Source organism: Salvelinus fontinalis, unplaced genomic scaffold, assembly GCF_029448725.1.
Source record: "Salvelinus fontinalis isolate EN_2023a unplaced genomic scaffold, ASM2944872v1 scaffold_0094, whole genome shotgun sequence".
NCBI classification, from domain to species: domain Eukaryota; kingdom Metazoa; phylum Chordata; class Actinopteri; order Salmoniformes; family Salmonidae; genus Salvelinus; species Salvelinus fontinalis.
This window is the reverse complement of record NW_026600303.1, coordinates 236964-254194: the sequence shown is the minus strand read 5'-3', so window position 1 is coordinate 254194 and position 17231 is coordinate 236964. Positions and strand designations below refer to the sequence as shown.

The 17231-nt window shown below is 50.0% G+C and overlaps 1 long non-coding RNA gene across 1 annotated transcript in view; it reads left to right on the top strand.

The window, feature by feature from the left end:
• Positions 1 to 14857, top strand: part of LOC129843045 (uncharacterized) — a 78537-nt gene extending 63680 nt beyond the window's left edge. Inside the window, exon 2 of the long non-coding RNA XR_008757783.1 lies at positions 14707 to 14857. This is a non-coding gene — a long non-coding RNA (uncharacterized LOC129843045). The remainder of the gene's footprint in view (positions 1 to 14706) is intronic.
• The last annotated feature ends 2374 nt before the right edge of the window (positions 14858 to 17231 follow it).

The following is a 17231-nucleotide window of genomic DNA, read 5'->3' as shown; positions in this document are numbered from 1 at the left end:
GTTATTTTGTTTAGTGTTCTGTTTTAATAAATTAACATGAACACTTACCACGCTGCGCTTTGGTCCGATGATTCCTCATCTTCAGACGACGAACATTACAGAACTAAACTAAATAATGTGTGGACTCACACAATAACGGAATGATTGTGAATGAATGATTGCATAATGACGAACTTCAGAAGAGTTACAGGGTGTGTTGTGGTAGTGGTCCGTCCTCTCAGGTCATTGGCCTGGGGCACGAACAGATAGGGTTAAAGTAGTGGAATAAGTTCTGTCCTCTAGCGGAGTAGATACTGGTAAAGAACTTGTCACTCCCTGACCTTAGTTCCTTTTTTATGTCTCTATTTTGGTTTGGTCAGGGCGTGAGTTGGGGTAGGCATTATATGTCTGGTGTTCTATGTTTTCTATTTCTATGTGTTTGGCCGGGTGTGGTTCTCAATCAGATGCAGCTGTCTATCGTTGTCTCTGATTGGGAACCATAATTAGATAGCTTTTTCCCACAGGGTTTTTGTGGGTAGTTGTTTTCTGTTTGGTGTTTTGCACCTGAAAGGACTGTTTCGCTCATTCTCTTTGTTATTAGTGTTCAGTTTCAATAAAAAGCATGAACACTTACCACGCTGCGCCTTGGTCCGATCCTTCTCATTCCGACGACGAACGTTACACCTCATAGTTGTGTCTAGGGCGGCATATGGAGGACGGAATGCTGTCGCCTCCAGGTAGGTGTTTGTCCCCCTGTGTGCTGAGGGTGTCAGGTTCTTGTCCAGTTCACACCAGACTAGTACATGTCCCTGGGCATGGAAATGGTTGATCTCCCCCTCTAGGATGGATAAGCTGTTTTGATTAAAGTATGGAGATTCTGTTGGGGGGACACAGGTAGCACACAGGAGGCCATTCCTCCTCTCCGTCCCTCCTCTCCATCCCTCCTCTCATCCCTCCATTCTTCCTCTCCATCACTCCATCCCTCCTCTCCATCTCTCCTCTCCATTCCTCCTCTCCATCCCTCCTCTCCATTCCTCCTCTCCATCTCTCCTCTCCATTCCTCCTCTCCATCTCTCCTCTCCATCCCTCCATCTCTCCTCTCCATTCTTCCTCTCCATCCCTCCATCCCTCCTCTCCATCTCTCCTCTCCATTCCTCCTCTCATCCCTCCTCTCCATTCCTCCTCTCCATCTCTCCTCTCCATTCCTCCTCCCCATCTCTCCTCTCCATCCCTCCATCTCTCCTCTCCATTCTTCCTCTCCATCCCTCCATCCCTCCTCTCCATCCCTCCTCTCCATTCCTCATCTCCATCCCTCCTCTCCATCCCTCCTCTCCATCCCTCCATCTCTCCTCTCCATTCCTCCTCTCCATCCCTCCTCTCCATCCCTCCATCTCTCCTCTCCATCCCTCCTCTCCATCCCTCCATCCCTCCTCTCCATCCCCCCTCTCCATCCCTCCATCTCTCCTCTCCATCCGCCATCTCTCCTCTCCATCCCTCCTCTCCATTCCTCCTCTCCATCCCTCCATCTCTCCTCTCCATCCCTCCATCTCTCCTCTCCATCCCTCCATCTCTCCTCTCCATCCCTCCATCTCTCCTCTCCATCTCTCCTCTCCATTCTTCCTCTCCATCCCTCCTCTTCATCCCTCCTCTCCATCCTTACTCTCCATCCCTCCATTCCTCCTCTCAATCTCTCCATCCCTCCTCTCCATCTCTCCATCCCTCCTCTCCATCTCTCCATCCCTCCTCTCCATTTCTCCATCCCTCCTCTCCATCCCTCCTCTCCATCTCTCCATCCCTCCTCTCAATCTCTCCATCCATCCCTCCTCTCATCCCTCCTCTCATCCCTCCTCTCAATCTCTCCATCTCTCCATCTCTCCATCCCTCCTCTCCATCTCTCCATCCCTCCTCTCCATCCCTCCTCTCATCCCTCCATTCCTCCTCTCATCCCTCCTCTCAATCTCTCCATCTCTCCATCTCTCCATCCCTCCTTTCCATCCCTCCATCCCTCCATCCCTCCTCTCCATCCCTCCTCTCCATCCCTCCATTCCATCTCTCCATCCCTCCTCTCCATTCCTCCTCTCCATCTCTCCATCCCTCCTCTCCATTCCCCCTCTCCATCCCTCCTCTCCATCCCTCCTCTCATCCCTCCATTCCTCCTCTCCATCCCTCCATCTCTCCTCTCCATCTTTCCTCACCATCTCGCCGCTCCATTCCTCCATCCCTCCTCTCATCCCTCCTTTCACCCTCTCCATCCCTCCTCCATCCCTCCTCTCCATCTCTCCATCCCTCCTCTCCATCCCTCCTCTCCACCCCTCCATCTCTCCTCTCCATCCCTCCTCTCCATCCCTCCTTTCATCCTCTCCATCCCTCCTCCATCCCTCCTCCATCCCTCCTCCATCCCTCCTCTCATCCCTCCTTTCATCCTCTCCATCACTCCTCCATCCCTCCTCTCCATCCCTCCTCTCCATCCCTCCATCTCTCCTCTCCATCCCTCCTCTCCATCCCTCCTTTCATCCTCTCCATCCCTCCTCCATCCCTCCTCTCCATCCCTCCTTTCATCCTCTCCATCCCTCCTCCATCCCTCCTCTCCATCCCTCTTCTCCATCCCTCCTTTCATCCCTCCTGTCATCCTCTCCATCCCTCCATCCCTCCTCTCCATCCCTCCTCTCCATCCCTCCTCTCCATCCCTCCTCCATCCCTCCTCTCCATCCCTCCATTCCTACTCTCCATCCCTCCTCTGCATTCCTCCTCTCATCCCTCCTTTCATCCTGTCCATCCCTCCTCTCCATCTCTCATCCCTCCTTTCATCCTCTCCATCCCTCCTCTCCATCCTCTCCATCGCTCCTTCATCCTCTCCATCTCTCCTCTCCATTCCTCCTCTCATCCCTCCTTTCATCCCTCCATCCCTCTCCATTCCTCCTCTCATCCCTCCTTTCATCCCTCCATCCCTACTCTCCATCCCTCCTCCATCCCTCCTCTCCATCCCTCCTCACCATTCCTCCTCTCATCCCTCCTCTCCATCCCTCCTTTCATCCTCTCCATCCCTCCTCTCCATTCCTCCTCTCATCCCTCCTCTCCATCCCTCTCCATTCCTCCTCTCCATTCCTCCTCTCCATCCCTACTCTCCATCCCTACTCTCCATCCCTCCTCCATCCCTCCTCTCCATCCCTCCTCCATCCCTCCTCTCCATCCCTCCATCCCTCCTCTCCATTCCTCCTCTCATCCCTCCTCTCCATCCCTCCTTTCATCCTCTCCATCCCTCCTCCATCCCTCCTCTTCATCCCTCCATCCCTCCTCTCCATTCCTCCTCTCATCCCTCCTTTCATCCTCTCCATCCCTCCATCCCTCCTTTCATCCTCTCCATCCCTCCATCCCTCCTTTCATCCTCTCCATCCCTCCATCCCTCCTCTCCATCCCTCCATCCCTCCTCTCCATCTCTCCTCTCCATCCCTACTCTCCATCCCTCCTCTCCATCCTCTCCATCCCTCCATCTCTCCTCTCCATCCCTCCATCCCTCCTCTCCATCCCTCCTCTCCATCCCTCCATCCCTCCTCTCCATTCCTCCTCTCATCCCTCCTTTCATCCTCTCCATCCCTCCTCCATCCCTCCTCTCCATCCCTCCATCCCTCCTCTCCATTCCTCCTCTCATCCCTTCTTTCATCCCTCCATCCCTACTCTCCATCCCTCCATCACCCTGACCTTCATCAACAATTCTGTCCCTCCTCCTGCTCGTCTGTCTGTCTGGTCTGAGGGAGGACATAGCCTCCACTTCTACAAGCCCCTACCTTGTGTGTATATGTTTACTCCATCTCCCACAGCAATGAAAACAAGTGCTCTGGCAGCTACAGGAAAATAAAAATGGGTTTGAGCTCTGATCTATTACCATGACGATGAGTTGAAAAAATACCAACTTGTCTCTCTGTATCTCTACTTGGGTATCTAATATGCTCTAAGATGTGGAACACTACTACAGAATGGTGGCTAGTATTTATTTCAGTGCATCTCCAAACCTGTCTACCAGTAAATCTTTCATTTCAAACTGGGCCCCAAGCAAAGTGTCCTCAACACAGGTGTTTTTCACTCAACATGAGTCCAACTACATATGTCACATTGTAATGGCCTTGCTTTGAGAGAGAGAGAGAGACAGAGAGAGAGAGAGAGAGACAGAGAGAGAGAGAGAGAGACACAGAGAGAGACAGAGAGAGAGAGATTCTGCAAAAATATCCTCCGTGTACAACGTAGAACACCAAATAATGCATGCAGAGCAGAATTAGGCCGATACCCACTAATTATCAAAATCCAGAAAAGAGCCGTTAACCTCTTGGAACTATAGGGGGTGCTGTTCCGCATTAGCATATTTGTGTCTCCAAATTAAACTGCCTCGTGCTAAATTCTTGATCGTACAATATGCATATTATTGTTATTATTGGATAGAAAACACCTTCTAGTTTCTATAGAAGTTGAAATTTTGTCTCTGAGTTGTACAGAACAATTTCTACAGCACTTTTCATGACAGGGTTCAGATTTCAATTTTTTTTACCTCTGATCTGGGGTCTGTTTTTAAGGCGACAGTGAATGCTATGAAGAAACCGACACTGCCTACGTCTTCCTCTGGGTGTCTGTACGTCATCACGCTTTCAATGGAATCGATGGGATATTCACAGCCAGTATAAAAGACCAAAATGTATAGAGACCGCCCTTTCTCGTCGTGCGCCTGAAGCGTGAAGGGCATCGGACCTGCCTCGTTCCAAATCGTTTTCTAACCAGCAATATTTCTCCGGTCATGTTTTCACTCGTTTTAGGTGTTAAAAACATCAAAATGTAGTTAATTTGAACCGTTTTATAGCAATTTATATCCGTTTAGTGCGATTTTAGAGGAATTTATTTGTTGTGCACTCTGAAACTTTGGACACGTTTTGGGGTGTCGGTCGTTGGTGGTGGACATTTCGAAGGACAGAGGACATCTATCGACCAAAAGACGTTTATAACATAGAAAGGATACATTGCCCAAGAATCTGATGGAAGAACACCTCAAAGTAAGCAATATTTAATATGATAAATCGTGTTTCTGTCGAAATATTTTAAACGCACATTTCGCCATTTTGTTTGGTATAGCTTCACTTGGCGAACCCTGTATTGAAAAGTAAGGATAATTTTAAAAATGTAAATCAGCGGTTGCATTAAGAACTAATTTGTCTTTCGATTCCTGTAAACCCTGTATTTTTTAGTCAAGTATATGATTAGCTATTAATTAAACCAGATCACTCTGAAAGATGGCGACCGACATTTTCAGGCTTGTTTTGCTACTATTTTCATTGTGTAACCACGGTTTTGTATGGCTAAATATGCACCTTTTCGAACAAACTGTATATGTATATTGTAAAATGATGTTACAGGAGTGTCATCGGAAGAATTCTGAGAAGGTTAGTGAAAAAATTAATATCTTTTGGCGATGTTGACTTTTATCGCTCACTTTGGCTAGAATCAATGCTGGGCTGCTATGTGCTATGTGCTACGCTAATATAACGATTTATTGTGTTTTCGCTGTAAGACACTTAGAAAATCTGAAATATTGTCTGTATTCACAGGATCTGTGTCTTTCGATTCGTGTATGCTGTGTATTTTTACGAAATGTTTGATGATTAGTAGTTAGGTAAACACGTTGCTCATTGTAATTATTCTAGTCCATTTGTGACGGTGGGTGCAATTGTAACCTATGGCAGCTACCTGAAATATGCACTTTTTTCTAACAAAACCTATCCCATACCATAAATATGTTATCAGACTGTCATCTAATGAGTTTTTTTGTTGGTTAGGGGCTATAAATATCTTAGTTTAGCCGAATTGGTGATGGCTACTGGTGTTGGTGGACAAATAAAAGATGGTGGATTATGCTAATGTGTTTTTAGGTAATAGATGTACATCTTTACATATTGTGTCTTCCCTGTAAAACATTTTAAAAATCGGAAATGGTGGCTTTATTCACAAGATCTGTATCTTTCATCTGGTGTCTTGGACTTGTGATTTAATGATATTTAGATGCTACTATCTACTTGTGAAGCTATGCTAGCTATGCTAAACAGTGTGTGGGGGGTGGGGGGTGCTCCCGGATCCGGGTTTCTGAGGCAGTAGAAGTTAAATTCTACAACCACCTAAAAGGAAGCGATTCCCAAACCTTCCATAACAAAGCCATCACCTACAGAGAGATGAACCTGGAGAAGAGCCCCCTAAGCAAGCTGGTCCTAGGGCTCTGTTCACAAACACAAACACACCCCACAGAGCCCCAGGACAACAGCACAATTAGACCCAACCAAATCATGAGAAAACAAAAAGATAATTACTTGACACATTGGAAAGAATTAACAAAAAAACTGAGCAAACTAGAATGCTATTTGGCCCTAAACAGAGAGTACACAGTGGCAGAATACCTGACCACTGTGACTGACCCAAACTTAAGGAAAGCTTTGACTATGTACAGACTCAGTGAGCATAGCCTTGCTATTGAGAAAGGCCGCCGTAGGCAGACATGGCTCTCAAGAGAAGACAGGCTATGTGCACACTGCCCACAAAATGAGGTGGAAACCGAGCTGCACTTCCTAACCTCCTGCCCAATGTATGACCATATTAGAGAGACATATTTCCCTCAGATCACACAGATCCACAAAGAATTCGAAAGCAAATCCAATTGTGATAAACTCCCATATCTACTGGGTGAAATACCACAGTGTTCAATCACAGCAGCAAGATTTGTGACCTGTTGCTACAAGAAAAGGTCAACCAGTGAAGAACAAACACCATTGTAAATACAACCCATATTTATGCTTACTTATTTTAACTTTTGTGCTTTAACCATTTGTACATTGTTACAACACTGTATATATATAATATGACATTTGTAATGTCTTTATTGTTTTGAAACTTCTGTATGTGTAATGTTTACTGTTAATTCGTTTTGTTTGTTTCACTTTTGTTTATTGTCTACCTCACTTGCTTTGGCAATGTTAACACATGTTTCCCATGCCAATAAAGCCCCTTGAATTGAATTGAATTGAATTGAATTGGAGACAGAGAGAGAGAGAGAGAGACAGAGAGAGACAGAGAGAGACAGAGAGAGACAGAGGGAGAGAGAGAGAGACAGAGAGAGAGAGACAGAGAGAGAGAGCAGAGAGAGAGAGAGAGAGAGAGAGAGAGAGAGAGAGAGAGAGAGAGAGAGAGAGAGAGAGAGAGACAGAGAGAGAGAGAGAGAGACAGAGAGAGAGAGAGAGAGAGAGAGAGAGAGAGAGAGAGAGAGAGAGAGAGAGAGAGAGAGAGAGAGAGAGAGACAGAGAGAGAGAGAGAGAGAGAGAGAGAGAGAGAGAGAGAGAGAGAGAGAGAGAGAGAGAGAGAGAGAGAGAGAGAGAGAGAGAGAGAGACAGAGAGAGAGAGAGAGAGAGAGAGAGAGAGAGAGAGAGACAGAGAGAGACACAGAGAGACACAGAGAGAGAGAGAGAGAGAGAGAGAGAGAGACAGAGAGAGAGAGAGAGAGAGAGAGAGAGAGAGACAGAGAGAGAGAGAGAGAGAGAGAGAGAGAGAGAGAGAGAGAGAGAGAGACACAGAGAGAGAGAGAGAGACAGAGAGAGAGACAGAGAGAGAGAGAGAGACAGAGAGACAGAGAGACAGAAGGGGGGGGTCAGAGTGGCTCTTGGCAGTACAGAACAGCTCCATACAATGAAAACAGACGGGCCTTCCAAGTGTCACTGTAGTCAATAGGTATTTGTCAACACTGGCAGTTCACCAGCAGCACTGTGTAGGCTGGCACTGCTATATCCACACACTCGTTCTCTCACACAGGGCTGTGAGGTTCATCACTGCTATATCCACACACACGTTCTCTCACACAGGGCTGTGAGGTTCATCACTGCTATATCCACACACTCGTTCTCTCACACAGGGCTGTGAGGTTCATCACTGCTATATCCACACACACGTTCTCTCACACAGGGCTGTGAGGTGGACCACTGTTAAATGCTGAGCTGTCAGACAGGCCTTTTATTACTCTGCAGAGTGCAGCCAGGTCTGAGAGGAAATGTAATCGTCAGGAATCGAAAAGTGAAGTAATTGGAAAGTGGTTTATGTTAGTAATGCTCTCAGTAATTAAGGGAATATCGTCATGTCCCACAAAAGGCATTTGTGCAAAAATATTATCGTTGTCAAATCGCTGGAGGGGACCGAGAGAGGGAGAGCGGTAAAAATAATTGGGGAGGTCGGGATGAAGAGCTGGTCACCCAATAACGGTTATGTGAATATACCTAACCCTAACCCATAACCCTAACCCTAACCCACAACCCTAACCCTAACCCTAACCTATAACCCTAACCCTAACCCTAACTTAGGCATCTGTTAATGTACGCAAAATGGCATAACCCCTAACCCTAACCACACGGGATGCCCTAACCTTAACCCTAACCTCTAACCCCTAACCCTAACCCCTAACCCCTAACCCTAACCCTAACCCTAACCCTAACCCTAACCTTAACCCTACCCCATAACCCTAACCCTAACCCCTAACCCTAACCCTAATCCATAACCCTAACCCTAACCCTAACCCTAACCCTAACCCTAACCCTAATCATAACCCTAACCCATAACCCTAACCCATAACCCTAACCCTAACACCTAACCCTGACCCCTAACCCTAACCTTAACCCATAACCCTAATCATAACCCTAACCCCTAACCCCTAACCCTAACCCATAACCCTAATCATAACCCTAACCCATAACCCTAACCCTAACCCTAACCCATAACCCTAACACCTAACCCTAACCCCTAACCCTAACCCTAACCCCTAACCTAATGGAACCACTAAGAGAGACCAGGGCTGTAGTTGTTATGGAACCACTAAGAGAGACCAGGGCTGTAGTTGTTATTGAACCGCTAAGAGAGACCAGGGCTGTAGTTGTTATGGAACCGCTAAGAGAGACCAGGGCTGTAGTTGTTATGGAACCGCTACGAGAGACCAGGGCTGTAGTTGTTATGGAACCGCTAAGAGAGACCAGGGCTGTAGTTGTTATGGAACCGCTAAGAGAGACCAGGGCTGTAGTTGTTATGGAACCGCTAAGAGAGACCAGGACTGTAGTTGTTATGGAACCGCTAAGAGAGACCAGGGCTGTAGTTGTTATGGAACCGCTAAGAGAGACCAGGGCTGTAGTTGTTATGGAACCGCTAAGAGAGACCAGGGCTGTAGTTGTTACGGAACCGCTAAGAGAGACCAGGGCTGTAGTTGTTATGGAACCGCTAAGAGAGACCAGGGCTGTAGTTGTTATGGAACCGCTAAGAGAGACCAGGGCTGTAGTTGTTATGGAACCGCTACGAGAGACCAGGGCTGTACATTTAAAGCGATAGTTCACCTAATTTACAAAATGACATATTGTTTCCTTACCTTGTAAGCAGTCTAAGGATAAGCTAAGACTTGCATTATTCATTCATATTCACATTTACCTGGCCACTTTTCCAAATGTTACTCTAGCTTGTCCAGACTGCTTACAGGGTAAAAATTCACCAATATGTCATGTTGTATTTTGGGTGAACTATCCCCTTTAATGTTGTTGCTAGGGAAGCAGAGCTGTTCTAGTTGTCATAGCGATGAGGCAGTGGGGGAAGTGATGGAAAGGCTAATCAATCCGATATAATTAAAGAGCAGTCACTCAGTTGAAATGAGCAGACTAGAATTAATAAGCGCAATAAAAATCTGCATTTTAGACTCCTGTAATTACACCGGTTCAATGCCCCTCACGGTCTTTCCCTTTAAAAATGAATCAAATGTATTTTTTCTTTTGTCCTGAATAATGTGCCACATATTTGAGAGGAAACACACAGTTCTAACTGTTTTTTTTTTTAACACTTTTAATAAACTAACTGTCAACATGTATTTTTATGAAGGTGTCTGAGCTACAGTATTATATTGAACAGATACGAACTCGTTGCATTGTACACGGAAGTAAAACATAAACACAACATGTAAAGTGATGGTCCCACGTGGAGATTAAATAAAAACATCCAGAAATTATCCACACTCGTAAAAGTGGATTTATCTCATATTTTGGGCTCAGATTTGTTTCCATCCCTGTTAGTGAGTATTTATGTCTGTAATAAAGCAGGGGAAAAAGCATTGTAGGTAGGTATGACTCCCCAGTAGGTAGGTATGACTCCCCAGTAGGTAGGTATGACTCCCCAGTAGGTAGGTCTGACTCCCCAGTAGGTAGGTCTGACTCCCCAGTAGGTAGGTATGGCTCCCCAGTAGTTAGGCCTGACTCCCCAGTAGATAGGTCTGACTCCCCAGTAGGTAGGTCTGGCTCCCCAGTAGGTAGGTCTGACTCCCCAGTAGGTAGGTATGACTCCCCAGTAGGTAGGTCTGATTACCCAGTAGGTAGGTCTGACTCCCCAGTAGGTAGGTATGACTCCCCAGTAGGTAGGTATGACTCCCCAGTAGTTAGGTATGACTCCCCAGTAGGTAGGTCTGACTCCCCAGTAGGTAGGTATGACTCCCCAGTAGGTAGGTATGACTCCCCAGTAGGTAGGTATGACTCCCCAGTAGGTAGGTCTGACTCCCCAGTAGGTAGGTATGACTCCCCAGTAGGTAGGTCTGGTTCCCCAGTAGGTAGGTCTGGTTCCCCAGTAGGTAGGTATGACTCCCCAGTAGGTAGGTCTGACTCCCCAGTAGGTAGGTCTGGTTCCCCAGTAGGTAGGTATGACTCCCCAGTAGGTAGGTCTGACTCCCCAGTAGGTAGGTATGACTCCCCAGTAGGTAGGTCTGACTCCCCAGTAGGTAGGTCTGACTCCCCACTAGGTAGGTCTGACTCCCCAGTAGGTAGGTCTGACTCCCCAGTAGGTAGGTCTGACTCCCCAGTAGGTAGGTCTGACTCCCCAGTAGATAGGTATGACTCCCCATTAGGTAGGTCTGACTCCCCAGTAGGTAGGTCTGACTCCCCAGTAGGTAGGTCTGACTCCCCAGTAGGTAGGCCTGGCTCCCCAGTAGGTAGGCCTGGATCCCCAGTAGGTAGCCTGGCTCCCCAGTAGGTAGGTCTGACTCTCCAGTAGGTAGGTCTGACTCCCCAGTAGGTAGGTCTGACTCCCCAGTAGGTAGGTCTGACTCCCCAGTAGGTAGGTCTGACTCCCCAATAGGTAGGTATGACTCCCCAGTAGGTAGGTCTGACACCCCAGTAGATAGGACTGACTCCCCAGTAGGTAGGTCTGACTCTCCAGTAGGTAGGTATGACTCCCCAGTTGGTAGGTATGACTCCCCAGTAGGTAGGTCTGGCTCCTCAGTAGGTAGGTCTGACTCTCCAGTAGGTAGGTATGACTCCCCAGTTGGTAGGTATGACTACCCAGTAGGTAGGTCTGGCTCCCCAGTAGGTAGGTATGACTCCCCAGTAGGTAGGTCTGGCTCCCCAGTAGGTAGGTCTGATTCCCCAGTAGGTAGGTCTGACTCCCCAGTAGATAGGTCTGACGCCCCAGTAGGTAGGTCTGGCTCCCCAGTAGGTAGGTATGACTCCCCAGTAGGTAGGTCTGACTCCCCAGTAGGTAGGTCTGACTCCCCAGTAGGTAGGTATGGCTCCCCAGTAGGTAGGACTGACTCCCCAGTAGGTAGGTCTGACTCTCCAGTAGGTAGGTATGACTCCCCAGTTTGTAGGTATGACTCCCCAGTAGGTAGGTATGGCTCCCCAGTAGGTAGGTCTGACTCCCCAGTAGGTAGTTCTGACTCCCCAGTAGGTGGGTCTGACTCCCCAGTAGGTAGGCCTGGCTCCCCATTAGGTAGGTATGGCTCCCCAGTAGGTAGATATGACTCTCCAGTGGGTGGGTCTGGCTCCCCAGTGGGTGGGTCTGGCTCCCCAGTAGGGAGGTCTGGCTCCCCAGTAGGTAGGTATGACTCCCCAGTAGGTAGGTCTGGTTCCCCAGTAGGTAGGTATGACTCCCCAGTAGGTAGGTCTGACTCCCCAGTAGGTAGGTATGACTCCCCAGTAGGTAGGTCTGACTCCCCAGTAGGTAGGTCTGACTCCCCAGTAGGTAGGTCTGACTCCCCAGTAGGTAGGTCTGACTCCCCAGTAGGTAGGTCTGACTCCCCAGTAGGTAGGTCTGACTCCCCAGTAGGTAGGTCTGACTCCCCAGTAGGTAGGCCTGGCTCCCCAGTAGGTAGGCCTGGCTACCCAGTAGGTAGGTCTGACTCTCCAGTAGGTAGGTCTGACTCCCCAGTAGGTAGGTATGACTCCCCAGTAGGTAGGTCTGACTCCCCGAGTAGGTAGGTCTGACTCCCCAATAGGTAGGTATGACTCCCCAGTAGGTAGGTCTGGCTCCACAGTAGGTAGGTATGACTCCCAAGTAGGTAGGTCTGACTCCCCAGTAGGTAGGTATGGCTCCCCAGTAGGTAGGACTGACTCCCCAGTAGGTAGGTCTGACTCTCCAGTAGGTATATATGACTCCCCAGTTGGTAGGTATGTCTCCCCAGTAGGTAGGTCTGACTCCCCAGTAGGTAGGTATGGCTCCCCAGTAGGTAGGACTGACTCCCCAGTAGGTAGGTCTGACTCTCCAGTAGGTAGGTATGACTCCCCAGTTGGTAGGTATGACTCCCCAGTAGGTAGGTCTGACTCCCCAGTAGGTAGGTCTGACTCCCCAGTAGGTAGGTCTGACTCCCCAGTAGGTAGGTCTGACTCCCAGTATGTAGGTCTAACTCCCCAGTAGGTAGGTATGGCTCCCCAGTAGGTAGGTCTGACTCCCCAGTAGGTAGTTCTGACTCCCCAGTAGGTGGGTCTGACTCCCCAGTAGGTAGGCCTGGCTCCCCATTAGGTAGGTATGGCTCCCCAGTAGGTAGATATGGCTCTCCAGTGGGTGGGTCTGGCTCCCCAGTGGGTGGGTCTGGCTCCCCAGTAGGTAGGTCTGGCTCCCCAGTAGGTAGGTATGACTCCCCAGTAGGTAGGTCTGACTCCCCAGTAGGTAGGTCTGGTTCCCCAGTAGGTAGGTATGACTCCCCAGTAGGTAGGTCTGACTCCCCAGTAGGTAGGTATGACTCCCCAGTAGGTAGGTCTGACTCCCCAGTAGGTAGGTCTGACTCCCCACTAGGTAGGTCTGACTCCCCAGTAGGTAGGTCTGACTCCCCAGTAGGTAGGTCTGACTCCCCAGTAGGTAGGTCTGACTCCCCAGTAGGTAGGTCTGACTCCCCAGTAGGTAGGCCTGGCTCCCCAGTAGGTAGGCCTGGCTCCCCAGTAGGTAGGTCTGACTCTCCAGTAGGTAGGTCTGACTCCCCAGTAGGTAGGTATGAATCCCCAGTAGGTAGGTCTGATTCCCCGAGTAGGTAGGTCTGACTCCCCAATAGGTAGGTATGACTCCCCAGTAGGTAGGTCTGACTCCCCAGTAGAAAGGACTGACTCCCCAGTAGGTAGGTCTGACTCTCCAGTAGGTAGGTATGACTCCCCAGTTGGTAGGTATGACTCCCCAGTAGGTAGGTCTGACTCCCCAGTAGGTAGGTCTGACTCCCCAGTAGGTAGGTCAGGCTCCCCAGTAGGTAGGTATGACTCCCCGGTAGGTAGGTCTGACTCCCCAGTAGGTAGGTCTGGCTCCCCATTAGGTAGGTCTGGCTCCCCAGTAGGTAGGTATGACTCCCCAGTAGGTAGGTATGACTCCCCAGTAGGTAGGTATGACTCCCCAGTAGGTAGGTATGACTCCCCAGTAGGTAGGTATGACTCCCCAGTAGGTAGGTCTGACTCCCCAGTAGGTAGGTCTGGCTGCCCAGTAGGTAGGTCTGACTCCCCAGTAGGTAGGTCTGACTCCCCAGTAGGTAGGTCTGGCTCCCCAGTAGGTAGGTCTGGCTCCCCAGTAGGTAGGTCTGACTCCCCAGTAGGTAGGTATTACTCCCCAGTAGGTAGGTCTGACTCCCCAGTAGGTAGGTATGACTCCCCAGTAGGTAGGTATGACTCCCCAGTAGGTAGGTCTGGCTCCCCAGTAGGTAGGTCTGACTCCCCAGTAGGTAGGTCTGACTCCCCAGTAGAAAGGCCTGGCTCCCCAGTAGGTGGGTCTGACTCCCCAGTAGGTAGGTCTGACTCCCCAGTAGGTAGGTCTGACTCCCCAGTAGGTAGGTCTGACTCCCCAGTAGGTGGGTCTGACTCCCCAGTAGAAAAGCCTGGCTCCCCAGTATGTGGGTCTGACTCCCCAGTAGGTAGGTCTGACTCCCCAGTAGGTAGGTCTGACTCCCCAGTAGGTAGGTCTGACTCCCCAGTAGGTACCTACCAACTCTTAATGATCGGCTATGAAAAGCCAACTGAGATTTATTCCTGATTATTATTTGACAATGCTTGTCATTTATGAACATTTTGAAAATCTTGGCTCTCTCTAATTTTCTCCTTCTCTCTTTCTTTCTCTCGGAGGACCTGGGCCCTAGGACCATGCGTCGGGACTGCCGCCCGTGGTGACTCCTTGCTGTCCCCAGTCCGCCTGGCCTTGCTGCTATTCCAGTTTCAGCTGTTCTGCCTGCGGTTATGGAACCGCCACCTGTCCCAGACCTGTTGTTTTTCAACTCTTAATGATCAGCTATGAAAAGCCAACTGAAAATTATTCATGATTATTATTTGACCATGCTTGTCACTTATGAACATTTTTGAACATCTTGGCATAGTTCTGTTATAATCTAAACCCGGCACAGCCAGAAGAGGACTGGCCACCCCTCATAGCCTGGTTCCTCTCTAGGTTTCTTCCTAGGTTTTGGCCTTTCTAGGGAGTTTTTCCTAGCCACCGTGCTTCTACACCTGCATTCTAGCTGTTTGGGGTTTTAGGCTGGGTTTCTGTACAGCACTTCGAGATATTATCTGATGTACGAAGGGCTATATAAAATAAAATTGATTGAAATTGATTGAGGTAGGTCTGACTCCCCAGTAGGTAGGTATGACTCCCCGGTAGGTGGGTATGACTCCCCAGTAGGTAGGTATGACTCCCCAGTAGGTATGTCTGACTCCCCAGTAGGTAGGTCTGACTCCCCAGTAGGTGGGTCTGACTCCCCAGTAGGTAGGTCTGACTCCCCAGTAGGTAGGTCTGACTCCCCAGTAGGTGGGTCTGACTCCCCAGTAGGTAGGTCTGGCTCCCCAGTAGGTAGGTCTGACTCCCCAGTAGGTAGGTCTGACTCCCCAGTAGGTAGGTCTGACTCCCCAGTAGGTAGGTATGACTCCCCAGTAGGTAGGTATGACTCCCCAGTAGGTAGATCTGACTCCCCAGTAGGTAGGTATGACTCCCTAGTAGGTGGATCTGGCTCCCCAGTATGTAGGTCTGACTCCCCAGTAGGTAGGTCTGGCTCCCCAGTAGGTAGGTATGACTCCCCGGTAGGTAGGTCTGACTCCCCGAGTAGGTAGGTCTGACTCCCCAGTAGGTAGGTCTGACTCCCCAGTAGGTAGGTATGACTCCCCAGTAGGTAGGTCTGACTCCCGAGTAGGTAGGTCTGACTCCCCAGTAGGTAGGTCTGGCTCCCCAGTAGGTAGGTCTGACTCCCCAGTAGGTAGGTCTGGCTCCCCAGTAGGTAGGTATGACTCCCCAGTAGGTAGGTCTGACTCCCCAGTAGGTAGGTATGACTCCCCAGTAGGTAGGTATGACTCCCCAGTAGGTAGGTCTGGCTCCCCATTAGGTAGGTCTGGCTCCCCAGTAGGTAGGCATGACTCCCCAGTAGGTAGGTATGACTCCCCAGTAGGTAGGTCTGACTCCCCAGTAGGTAGGTCTGACTCCCCAGTAGGTAGGTCTGACTCCCCAGTAGGTAGGTCTGGCTCCCCAGTAGGTAGGTCTGACTCCCCAGTAGGTAGGTCTGACTCCCCAGTAGGTAGGTCTGGCTCCCCAGTAGGTAGGTCTGGCTCCCCAGTAGGTTGGTCTGACTCCCCAGTAGGTAGATATGACTCCCCAGTAGGTAGGTATGACTCCAAAGTAGGTAGGTATGACTCCCCAGTAGGTAGGTCTGGCTCCCCAGTAGGTAGGTCTGACTCCCCAGTAGGTAGGTCTGACTCCCAAGTAGAAAGGCCTGGCTCCCCAGTAGGTGGGTCTGACTCCCCAGTAGGTAGGTCTGATTCCCCAGTAGGTAGGTCTGACTCCCCAGTAGAAAGGCCTGGCTCCACAGTATGTGGGTCTGACTCCCCAGTAGGTAGGTCTGACTCCCCAGTAGGTAGGTCTGACTCCCCAGTAGGTAGGTCTGACTCCCCAGTAGGTAGGTCTGACTCCCCAGTAGGTAGGTCTGACTCCCCAGTAGGTAGGTATGACTCCCCAGTAGGTAGGTATGACTCCCCGGTAGGATGGTATGACTCCCCAGTAGGTAGGTATGACTCCCCAGTAGGTGGGTCTGACTCCCCAGTAGGTAGGTCTGACTCCCCAGTAGGTGGGTCTGACTCCACAGTAGGTAGGTCTGACTCCCCAGTAGGTGGGTATGACTCCATAGTAGGTGGGTCTGACTCCCCAGTAGGTAGGTCTGACTCCCCAGTAGGTGGGTCTGACTCCACAGTAGGTAGGTCTGACTCCCCAGTAGGTGGGTCTGATTCCCCAGTAGGTGGGTCTGACTCCCCAGTAGGTAGGTCTGGGGTCCCAGTAGGTAGGTATGACTCCCCAAGTAGGTAGGTCTGGCTCCCCAGTAGGTAGGTCTGACTCCCCAGTAGGTAGGTCTGACTCCCCAGTAGGTAGGTATGACTCCCAAGTAGGTAGGTATGACTCCCCAGTAGGTAGGTCTGACTCCCCAGTAGGTAGGCATGACTCCCCAGTAGTTAGGCCTGACTCCCCAGTAGGTAGGTCTGACTCCCCAGTAGGTAGGTCTGGCTCCCCAGTAGGTGGGTATGACTCCCCAGTAGGTAGGTATGACTCCCCAGTAGGTAGGTATGGCTCCCCAGTAGGTAGGTATGACTCCCCAGTAGGTAGGTATGACTCCCCGGTAGGTAAGTATGACTCCCCAGTAGGTAGGTATGACTCCCCAGTAGGTAGGTCTGACTCCCCAGTAGGTAGGTCTGACTCCCCAGTAGAAAGGCCTGGCTCCCCAGTTGGTGGGTCTGACTCCCCAGTAGGTAGGTCTGACTCCCCAGTAGGTAGGTCTGACTCCCCAGTAGAAAGGCCTGGCTCCCCAGTATGTGGGTCTGACTCCCCAGTAGGTAGGTCTGACTCCCCAGTAGGTAGGTCTGACTCCCCAGTAGGTAGGTCTGACTCCCCAGTAGGTAGGTCTGACTCCCCAGTAGGTAGGTCTGACTCCCCAGTAGGTAGGTCTGACTCCC